This window comes from Delphinapterus leucas, chromosome 2, assembly GCF_059928025.1.
Source record: "Delphinapterus leucas isolate spDelLeu-1000000601 "Yukka" chromosome 2, BTC_Dleu_Yukka2, whole genome shotgun sequence".
Taxonomy (NCBI): Eukaryota; Metazoa; Chordata; class Mammalia; order Artiodactyla; family Monodontidae; genus Delphinapterus; species Delphinapterus leucas.
In genome coordinates this window covers 148,566,979-148,578,453 of record NC_143130.1, presented here as the reverse complement: position 1 = coordinate 148,578,453, position 11,475 = coordinate 148,566,979, and the positions used below count along the sequence as shown (strand labels likewise).

At 46.9% G+C, this 11,475-nt stretch overlaps 1 pseudogene; it reads left to right on the top strand.

The window, feature by feature from the left end:
* Positions 1 to 693: 693 nt before the first annotated feature.
* LOC149750317 (calmodulin-binding transcription activator 1 pseudogene) lies at positions 694 to 2,916 on the top strand (annotated as a pseudogene).
* The last annotated feature ends 8,559 nt before the right edge of the window (positions 2,917 to 11,475 follow it).

Genomic DNA, 11,475 nt, shown 5'->3' with positions numbered 1-11,475 from the left:
GCCTATAGAATTCTCACTTTGTACAGCTCCTCAGAGCTCCTTTCTCTCTGCTAGATGAGATGCTGCCCAGTTTGAATCAATTTTTCCTCAAATAAACTCGTAAAATTTGTAATAGCTCAGTCCATTTTTTAACAAGAGCAAATACATTCTATCCCAATATTGAGCTTATACATCAGTGAATGACTATATACAGGAAACATACCCCAAATGTTCAGTGTTTATTTCTGAGTGGTGGTATTGTTGTCGAACTCAAGTTTGTGTGCCCAACACACACACTGGGGCCAAACAAACCAAAACTCAGAGTTTGGAGCAGAGAAATGTTTATTGCAAGGGCCAAGCAAGGAGAATGGGAGGCTTGTGTTCAAAAGACCTAAACTCCCTGAGGGTTTTCAGGGAAGAGTTTTTTTTTTTTTTTAATTTTTATTGGAGTATAGTTGCTTTATAATATTGTGTTACTTTATACTGCACAGCAAAGTGAATCAGCTATACGTATACATACATCCCCTCTTTTTTGGATTTCCTTCCCATTTAGGTCACCACAGAGCACTGAGTAGAGTTCCCTGTGCTGTACAGTAGGTTCTCATTAGTCATCTATTTTATACATAGCATCAATAGTGTATATATGTCAATCCCAATCTCCCAATTCATCCCCCCCTCCCCCAGGGAAGAGTTTTTAAAGGCAACATTTGGGGTGAGGGCTGCAGGGTGTGTGACTTTCTTCTGATTGGCTGGTGGTGAGGTAACAGGGCAGTGTTCCAGGAATCTCAATCAGCCTTCTGGTTCCAGCCAGTCTGGGGTCTCAGCATGTAGCTACCACCCTCCTCCTGGGTGGGGGCCTTAGTTCCTGCAGAACAACCGAAAGATACGTATCAGATTGTTATGTACATCCCTTGAGGAGGAACTAGGACTCTATTTTATCTCTGCACTATTGTTTCTTGCCTGTTTTTCCTTGGTTTCTCCATTCCCTCACTTCCCTAATTAGTACTGGTTGATTCTGCTCTTTGGAACTCAGGTAAGGTCTAGGAAACCAAAGGCTTTTTCTGCAAATGAGAAAGGGGGGCCCAGAAAGGTTTTTGTATCTGGGAGGCCCCCTAGGGTCCTGCCTGGTTTTGGTATCATGCTGACTATGACTATTTATACTTTTTCAACTTCTCCATTAGAAAAGGCTCCTTTTAAAATAATAACTGAGCGGGTGTGCGGCAGCAGCAAGGTTGGCGGGCTGGAGGCAGCAGCGGTACTCGGGCACTCGGGGTCCCGCTCGCGAGGAGGAGGATGTGGCGGGCGGAGGGGAAACGGCTGCCGAAAACAAGCCGGAAGAGCGTTTCCCAAAGTGTATTCTGCGGAACTAGCACCTACTGTGTCCTCAACACCGTGCCACCTATAGAAAATGGCCATGGGAACAGCAGTAGTAGTCATGTAAAAATCTTTTTACCGAAAAAACTGCTTGAATGTCTGCTGAAATGTTCAAGTTTTCCCAAAGAGGGGAACCGTTGGAACACTAGTGAGGGCTCATGATGCAGCTGTCCTTTTGGATTTCTTTTTAATAATGTGTGACCCTTCACCTTTGATCCCCTGACCTGCATTACCTTGGTAACCATTTCATTTTTTAATTTCATTTCATTTTTTGATTTTGGTGTACAAGCTAACATTTCATCTCTCAAAGTGTAACACGCTGATTTCCTCAATTAGAGATACCCCCGTGAGCGATAATTTTGCAAAACGCTGTCTTCATTTTCTGTATTAAAATTCATTTCAGTTTTAAAAATAAAAATAAAACAAAATAATAACTGAAAAAAATCAATTGCCTTTTCCACAGAAAGAAATAGAAAATATTGCAGGCCACCTAAATAGGGGTCACTTGTACAGTTCTTCACGTGGAGCAGCAGCTGGGTTCAGAGGTAAGGGTGAGGGTTTTAGAGCCCGATCTGGACTCAAATCCCAGCTCTGACACTTTCTCTCAATTTCCCATTTCCTGATCTCTTCTCTACAGGGGGTGTAACAGTGAAACAGGAGGGAAGGGGGCAGGGCACAACCTTGAAAAGAATGACATAAACCCATTAGAACCAAATAGTTCCAAGATGGAGGATGCATCGACTTCCACTAGACCTTGAGTCTCAGTATACCTTCATTGTAACACATCAGCAAGCTAAATGACACACCTACAGATGCCATGACAGTTCCAAGGCCAAGTATATAAAGGTCAAAAAGTGGGTGGTGGCCCAATTTCTGGAAATCCCTGCCCCTTCCCCAAAATAGCTGGAATACTCCTCCCACTCATTAGCCTATGAAATTACCCACCCTATAAAAACTGACAACCCCATACCCTGGTGCCACTCTGGCCTTCTGAGATGGTCTACACTCTGTCTGTCGAGTGTGTTTCTCTCTAAATCAATCCACTTCTTACCTATCACTTTGTCCCTCACTGAATTCTTTCTGTGCTGAGACATCAAGAACCTGAGCTTCATTGAGTCCTGAGACCTGGTGTGTGATCTCAGTTAAAAGACCGTGGGTTCAAGTCCCAATCTGGGTTGCACAGTTTCAACAATACTTCAGTGGGGTTCCTGGGGGGATGAAGTGAGATAACCTATGTGAAACAATCTTGTATGTGGTGCCGTTTTCACTATTTATTTGCAATTTTCTCCATTAGACCAGAGGCAGGGGCTCAGAGGCCCTGGTAGTTTCTGTTTGCTGGGCTGGGAGGTGGTCCCATCTGCAGAGTGGGGGCTTACACCCCACTTTGCAGCCCCAGAGGACTAATCCTAGGTGGAAGCCAGAAACACTGGCCTCTAGCAGGCTCTTGTATATTGTGTGGCCTGCTGTCCGTGGGTTCCAGGCTGGCAAGCTGGGATTCCGCCTGGAGAAGGCACTGGGGTGGTGGGCCACCTGGGACTGTCCCTTCCCCTGACCACCCCCTTGGGTCAGCTAGATTCTGAAGGCTATGACGTATATATAAATGTGTAACATATATACATATATGTGTGTGTATATATATGTATACTTATGTGTGTATTTATAAACACATCCCCACACATATGTGGAGAGAGAGATGGAGAGAGGGAGACAAAGAAACTGGGGTTACAAAATTGCCCACATTTTAAGAGTTTACATTTAACAAATGAATGCATCACAAAATCACCGCAGGATTAATTAGCATTTTAATTCAATTATCATAGGTTCTATGGTCTCATAACGGGCCTCAGATTTTAACTGTGTGATGAACTTTCCTTTCAAATCTCATCAAAGTGTCTATAAGCACAGTGATGAGGACCAAGTTCAGCCTGGCCACATAGCCCTGTGCTCTCCCTGGGCCCATGGCCCTGGTCACATTCCTCTAGTGGAGATGGAACAGACACCACGGCTGCAGTAGAGAGTGTACATTTCTTAGTTTTTGCTGCCTCTAAAGTAGAATCAACAGCTAACAGTCCCAGCAGCCTGGCTTGCTCCTCTGGGCTGACAGCTGCAGGTACACGTGTAACAGGGAAGAGCAAATCTGACTCCATGTTGGATCTGTTTCTTTGGCTTTAAACTTTGCTTTTTGTTGCTTATGTTATTATAATCATACATAATGGCCTGCCGCAGGGAACCCTGCCCCTGTGCCTGAATGTTAAACTAAAGTACCTTTGTTCAGCTCACAGGGAGACAATCTGACCCTGCCTGCCTGTGAATGGCTGCAGAAAAGAAAAAATTAACATATCCCCTCCCTATGCTGGTCAAGCCAGGCAAAACGAATGCCATTTTTACTTTATTTCCTCACCTCCTCTGCCTCTCTATCTTATGACATTGGCATCCAGACCCCAAGAAGATGTTTTTCTGGGGACACTAGTCCGCCATCTTCTCGGTCTGCCGGCTTTCTGAATAAAGTCGCTATTCCTTGCCTCAGCACCTCGTCTCCTGATTTATTGGTCTGTTGTGAAACGAGCAGGGTGAGCTTGGACTCAATAACAGAAGCTGCCCCCATAGTGTCTCTGTTGACCTGTGTGCTTGGCTTCTGTCCCCAGAACTTGGTGATGGGGTTTTTGTATTGCAACCAATCTGGTCCCCTGCTGAGACTTTGTTAAGCACTTGAGATAAGGCTCAAAGATCTGGGAAAATGACAAAGCATCTTGCAAAACAGCTTTGTAGTGGGAATGGGGTATTTCCTTTTTTTTTTTTTTTTTTTTTTTTTTGCGTACATGGGCCTCTCACTGTTGTGGCCTCTCCCGTTGTGGAGCACAGGCTCCGGACGCACAGGTTCAGCGGCCATGGCTCACGGGCCCAGCTGCTCCGCGGCATGTGGGATCTTCCCGGACCAAGGCCCGAACCCGTGTCCCCTGCATCGACAGGGGGACTCTCAACCACTGCGCCACCAGGGAAGCCCAGGATATTTCCTTTTAAATAGAGACTGTTTGCCTTGGGTTAAGTTACATATTGTCATGACAAAGACTTGCTCAGTTGGAGCTGAGCTCCTGGTCTAGGTGGACTGTGACCTGGGGTACTGAGGATCCAGTAGGGTCAGACCATCCTGCCTGGGCTCAAATCCCGAGGGTACTAACCCTGGGCAAATCTTTCCACCTCTCTGAGCCTCAGTTTCCTCATCTATAAAATGGGGTTGATGAAAGAGGAGATAATGATACATGAAGCAATCATCTGGCATGTTGCTAGTTTTTAAAGCTTCAGGCCTCATTCTCCCCAGAGAACCTTCTCTGCATGGTCACCACAACACATCTGCAGTTTGTTCCTTGAGCTGAGCCTATAGTGATCCTCAGACTTTCCCCCCCCTTTTTTCTCTTAACTGTGGTTCAATACACATAACAAAATTTACCATTTAAATTATGTTAAAGTGTAAGTTTATAAATTTATTTTTATTTATTTTTGGCTGTGCTGGATCTTTATTGCTGAGCGCAGGCTTTCTCTAGTTGTGGCGAGCGGGGGCGACTCTTCGTTGCGGTGCACGGGCTTCTCATTGCGGTGGCTTCTCTCATTGTGGAGCACGGGCTGTAGAGCACAGGCTCAGTAGTTGTGGCGCACGGGCTTATTTGCTCCGCGGCATGTGGGATCTTCCCTGACCAGAGATTGAACCCGTGTCCCCTGCGTTGGCAGGAGGATCCTTAACCATTGCACCACCAGGGAAGCCCTAAAGTGTAAGTGTAAAGTGCTGTAGCATGAGGTACATTTGCATTATTGCACAACCATCACCATCATCCATCTCCAAGAAATTTTTCATCTTTCCCCAACTGGAAATTTATCCATTAGACAGTAACTCCTCAGTTCTCAAGCTTTTTGGTCTCAGGGCTCGTTTACACTCTTAAAGAATTGTGAACCCGCAAATGCTTTTGTTTGTATGGGTTATATCTACCAATGTTGTTTAAACAAAATTCAACTGAGTAAATTTTAAAGATCTTATTATTCATGAATTGGGCAACAGACCATGTATCAGGAGCTGTACAAGATGAAACATTTTATAGGAAGAAGGGAGCAGGACAAAGGAGTTATACTAGCAAAAAGTGGATTGGTTGTAGCAAGGTTACTTTTCTCTAGGGGATGGCAGGGGTCTTCCAGGCACATCACCTCCCTAGTGGTGAGGAGGTGATTCCTGAATGACTGGTTTAAGATTCCATTTCTGGGAGAGTAATTAAGTATTTAAGTCTTTTTAAGAAAATTTTATAAATTTATTTATTTATTTATGGCTGCTTTGGGTCTTCGTTGCTGCGTGCAGGCTTTCTCTAGTTGTGGCGAGCAGGGGCTACTGTTCGTTGCGGTGCGTGGGCTTCTCATTGCGGTGGCTTTGCTTGTTGCGGAGCACGGGCCCTAGGTGCACAGGTTTCAGTAGTTGCAGCACGTGGGCTCAGAAGTTGTGGCTCTCAGGCTCTAGAGCACAGGCTCAGTAGCTGTGGCGCACGGGTTTAGTTGCTCTGCGGCATGTGAGATCTTCCCGGGCCAGGGCTCAAACCCGTGTCCCCTGCATCGGCAGGCGGATTCTTAACCACTGTGCCACCAGGGAAGTCCCAAGTAGTTAAGTCTTAATTTGGTGAAATGTGGCTTAGCATAAGTGACTCCATTTTGGGCCTGTTCTGTTGCTTTTAACAGTGTTTACCATATTATAACTGAAAACTAAGAAAAATTTAAAATAGAATTTATTGATTAAAAATAACAAAGAATGTAAATATTGTCATATTTATGAAATACTTTTTAAGAAAAATAATTTTATCTTCCCAAACAAAAAATGTTAGTAGTGAGAAGATCAGTATTTTTTTCTACAATTTTACAAATCTCTTTAATGCCTGGCTTAGAAGGACAGCTGGACACTCACGTTTGCTTCTGCTTTCAATCTCCTGCAATATTACACGTCATGTAGCCTCTGGAAAATTCTACCGCAGACCCACGAGAGAATGAGAAGGCAAAATACTAACGTCTTAGTGTTGTTATAGAAATAGTTTTGATTTCATGGATTCCCTGAAGGAGTCTCAAGAACCTCAGTAGACGGAATAGAAGATTCTCTGCCTTGGGGGATTTATAGTCTCCGGAAGGCAGGAGTAGGCTGGGTCCAAGGAGCCAGGGAGTCAGTGCCGACCAAAGACTCACCGGGGTGAATAAACGCCCCAGCTTCATCATGGCGTGGTGGGGGACTGAGTTCTCTCCTCACTGTGTGGTCCCCAGGATTGAGCTCTGGTTGCCCATGTTGGCAAAATGCCTTGTAATACCCCCTTAAATAAGTTCCTTCCCTTCCCTGCCTCCCTGCTGTTGTCCCCTGAGATCACTTTTGGAATAAACCACTTCTTCCTAAATCCTTGTCTCAGGGTGTGTTTTTAGGGGGAACCCAAACCAGTGGCTCACCCTAGGCCCATGGTCCTCATCATTCTCCTCCCACAGTGGCCTGCTAAGTCCATCTTTAACAACTTGCTGTTTAGGGGGGAAAAAAGTCCTGGTTTGCTGATTTCCATGGAGCAAATCCTCCCAGCAGGGCTGAGTTCCAATACCAAGCTGACATCACTGAGACCGTAGGGTAGAGCGGAGGTGCCCACTGCTGCCCTCGGGCGGTGTGAGCCCGCTCCCTGTCAGCGCTGCTGCCGCGTGCAGCCCTCCGTCGTGTCTGCTTCTGTTCCGCGTCCCCTCTGTGGTCACCTCGGCACTTAGGAGAGTGTCCCCCTATCGTAGGTACAAATATCTGTTGAGCCTGTTGACTAAAAAAAAATGCACAAACTAAAAGTTGAGAGTTATGTTTCATTCGGGGACCCTACTGAGGTCTATAGCCCGGAATGCAGCCTCTCGGATAGCTCGCTCTGAGGAACTGTTCCAAACAGGTAAGGAAGGAGATGGGATATACAGTTTTTGCTGAAAAACAAACAAACAAACATGTAGTCAAACATCAAAAGATTACTGCTAATCGCAAAAGCAGACATCTCAAGTTAATGATTTTAGAGATTTTCTCTGTAGGGGAAGCTGCAAGAGTCTGGGCTTACTGAAATCATTCCTTTGATATGCACCTCAGCTATCTGGGGCCGGTATCCTGTTTCTCTCTGACCCCCGAATTCCCCTCAGGGTGCACCTGTTGTGGGCAGCTGCAGTGGCTGGTGGCTTGGTGGCGGGCAGCCTGTTTACTGAAATGGCAGGCAGCTTTTTTTGTCCACAAGCCAAGGAGAGTAACAAGGCCACATGGTGGTACAGGTGAGAACTAGTCAGGGACGTGTGTTCTGGCAGAGGGGAAGGGGACCGGTGGGCCTGGGAGGGCTGAAGCCTGCCTAGAGGCAACAGTCTTCCAGCAAAGATTTGAGACCCAAAGCATCAACTTCGGGTCCACGTAAACTTCAGGGCCTGGCAGGGTGAAATTGAACACACAGGCAAAGCCGGAGCCCCGAGGTGTGGGGCGTGGGCCTGGGGGGTGATGTCAGGTCCTTGGGGGGTGGGTGGCCGCCTCATAGAGGAGGAGAAAGGAGAGGGGTCCCTCAGACTCTTTGGGACTTGTCCCCTCGTTTCACTCTGATTTGACCTCCAATCCTACTAGCTCCCCCAGGGCTGGAACCCAGGCAGGCCTTCCCAGTGGCCTCTTCTGTCATGGGCTGTTTTGAAAGTGGGAGCCCTGGCCTGGTCATCCTGTCAGTTTCAGTCTGCTGAGACAACTAGCAATAGTGTCTTTCCCCAAACTGCCACCTTGTGGAGCTCCTTTAGCCTCTTTCCCCAGAATCTGGGGTGGGTGGAGGAGCAGGGGGTAGGCTTGGCCAGGAAAGCACCCAGTGAGCCTGGGAAGGCAACAGGAAACCCAAAATTAGAGCTGGGGAGGACGGGAGGTGGAGACAGGCCAGGGATGTCTGTGCTGTTGCCCCAGAGCCAGGTGAGTTGTGAGCCATGAGCTAGGGCTTCCTAAGCTTCTGAGCTTGGAGCTGAATAGTAAGGATCCAAGTAGAGCTGACGGAGTAACCTACCCGGGAGAATCATCCAGGACATACAGATCCAAGACAAAAATAACAGCCTGGATTTGACCTTGTCCCCCTCATTTCATCTAGAAGGAGGGAGGCTAGGACAATGTGGTAGGAACCACAGGGGCATTGGGGACCAGCAAACCTGAATGTGAATCCTGCTTCGGCTGCTTACTAGCTGTGTGACCTTGGGAAAGTTACTTAACTTCTCTGAGTCACTTTCCTCATCTGTAATAAGTTGTATGATAATGAATGCTAATTGATCAACATGGTGCCTGCAACGTATTCAGGGCTCAATAAATAATGTATTTCATTGAGTCTAACATGTCATCAATTTTAAGAAGCATCTTTCGAGGGGAATCCTTTCATAATGTATGTGTGCATATTGTACACTTTAAATATCTTATAATTTTATTTTTCAATTATACCTCAATAAAAAAATTTTAAGAGGCATCAAAGAAAGAAATAAAAGAAGGAAAGAAAGAAAGAAAAAACCTGCCAGATAAATTGACCTGCCAGCAATTGTGAGATACACTCAGATGTCAGAGGTAATAAAATATGAAAAAAATGTACATCTTAGCATTGATGAAATGTAGTAGTTCTTTTTTGCTTCTCATCTGAGGTTTTTCTGCCTCTGGAGTATTCGAAGGGTGCTATAACCTCTCCCCGCCTGAGTACCCCCACTGGAGAGGTCATTTCTGACCTCTACACTCTCCGTTCCAAGTGTGCACGTGTGCTGCCCTTCCAGGGCTTGTTCTTGGGGGTCTGGGGTATGCATGTGGTTTCTGGCTGCCTTGAATGTCCATCTTGACATCCAGGAGGCTGGGCAGCCCTCCTGAGGCCAGGGAAGCTATTTTCTATCTCTCAGGTCCCCTCTGCAGTTCCTGGGGCAGAGCTGAGCACACAGGGTTCTCAAAAGATGAGAGGTAAAAGTGTAATGAGCTGTGGATGAGGACAAATGAGCCCACCCCTGCCCTCGCCATGAGGTTGGCAAGCGTTGGGACTGGATCCTCTCCACCCCAGGCCCATGAAGGAAGCAGGGAAACCATTGGGCTCCCCATGTTCCCCAAGAGGAACTAGAGTTAGGGAGTGATATGATAGCATTACTGTCTCATAAGCGCCTGATTAGATCCCAGGCCAATCCTAGTGGCTTCTTTTCCCTTGTTACAAAGGCTCTGTAAGGGGCTCCCGGGTGCAAAGCACTGTGAGGAGAGTGCGGGTGGAGAGATGTCAGGCTGCGCGGGATGGTACTGTGGGCCTGTTCACATCAGGGATGGAGACTACAGGGGACCAGGGCTGAGGCCTGAGCTGTCCAGTCTTGTAGCCACCAGCCTGCGTGTCCAGTGAGTGCTTGAAATGATGTCATGAGTCCAGGTTGAGTTGTGCTGTCCATGTAATATACATGCTGGATTTCAAAGACTTAATATGAAAAAAAAAGAATGTAAAGTATATGAATAAAGTTATTAAAATATCTTAGTAATTTTTATATTGAATACATGCTGGAATGATACTACTTTAGATATACAGGGTTTGATAAAATATGTTGATAAAATTTGATAAAATTATTTGATAAAATTAGTTTCACCTGTTTCTTTTTACTTGTTTAAGCTATTCCCGGAAAATTTTAAAGCCATGTATGTGGCTCGTGTTATATTTCCACCTGACCGCACTGGCCTGAGAGACAAAGATAACTGCCTTCCCTGCCATCCCCAGGCTCTGTGGGGGCTTCTCTAAACAGTGGACCAATGGCCTGCTGACTGGGTTCTAATATCCCTTCGGGGTCAGGTGTCCGGCCCGGAGGCCCCTGTGCCAAGGGGCCCAGGAAATCAGGGTCTACAGTGGCTTATATTGTGTCCCGGCTCTGCTGCTGCCTCTGGGCCGTGGATGTTGGCCCAAGTGGCTCTCCCATCTTTCGGAGGCTGACAGGCCCGTCTGATTTCTCCTAGCTACTTCATGCAGGGGTTTAGGACCCAGTGAAACAGGCCACAGGCTCGCTCAGCCCTACTTGAGCTGCAGCCCTGACCACTTGCACCCCAGGGCCTGACTGAGGCACTTGGGAGGCTCTGTTCCTCACCCAGACACAGGCCATGATTTGGCTCTACCATCATTCTGTTCTGTCCAAGGTTTTTCAATCCACAACTCACGACTTGACTTCCCTTTGCCACACTCTTGTTTGCTTTTTGCGGTACGCGGGCCTCTCTCTGTTGTGGCCTCTCTCGTTGCGGAGCACAGGCTCCGGACGCGCAGGCTCAGCGGCCATGGCTCACGGGTCCAGCCGCTCCGCGGCATGTGGGATCTTCCCGGACCGGGACACGAACCCGTGTCCCCTGCATCGGCAGGCAGACTGTCAACCACTGTGCCACCAGGGAAGCCCTGCCACACTCTTAAGGTAGGGCTGATGGTTATGAATCAAGAATTTGTTTCCCAAAAGTTTTTGTTGTTGTTGTTTCAAGTATCTTGGCTAAATGGTCGGTGGTTTTGTTTGGTTTGTTTTTTGTCTGCGTGGAATTTATATCAGCATTTCAAAACCTACTGACCAATTCATGGACCTACTCAATTTGCTCTGAAACCCTAACTGTGGCCCCAGGTACATGGATACCTAGAAAAATGGTTTTCTTTGAAAATTTACCAAAAATTTTTTTTTAATTGAGGAGTGTGGGTTTTGGACTTCGATGGACCTGATGTTTGGGCCTGGCTTTGGTGCAAACGGGGAGACTGACCTTGGGTTAGTGTCTGAATCTTAGTCTCAGTTTCCTAGTGGGTCAAACAGAGACACTAACAACACCTCTTTTGTTGTGAAATGATCTGTATCAAGTGTCTGGTGCGGTGCTCTGTACATAGCAGCCATCCAATCCATGCTGCTACCACTGCCTTTCCTCCAGAGAAGCAGCCAGGGGCCAAGCCTCTCCCACCCCACTCACCCAAGTGGTATGACCTTTGTGGAGGGGACTTTGGCAACCTGTTTCCAGAGTGCTGAGATGAACGTGTCCTCTGATATTCTAGACATTCCACCTCTAAGATTCAATCCTAGGGAAGTTGTCAGGAGGGGCGCAAAGATATGTCAGCCTGAGGGTCACTGCAG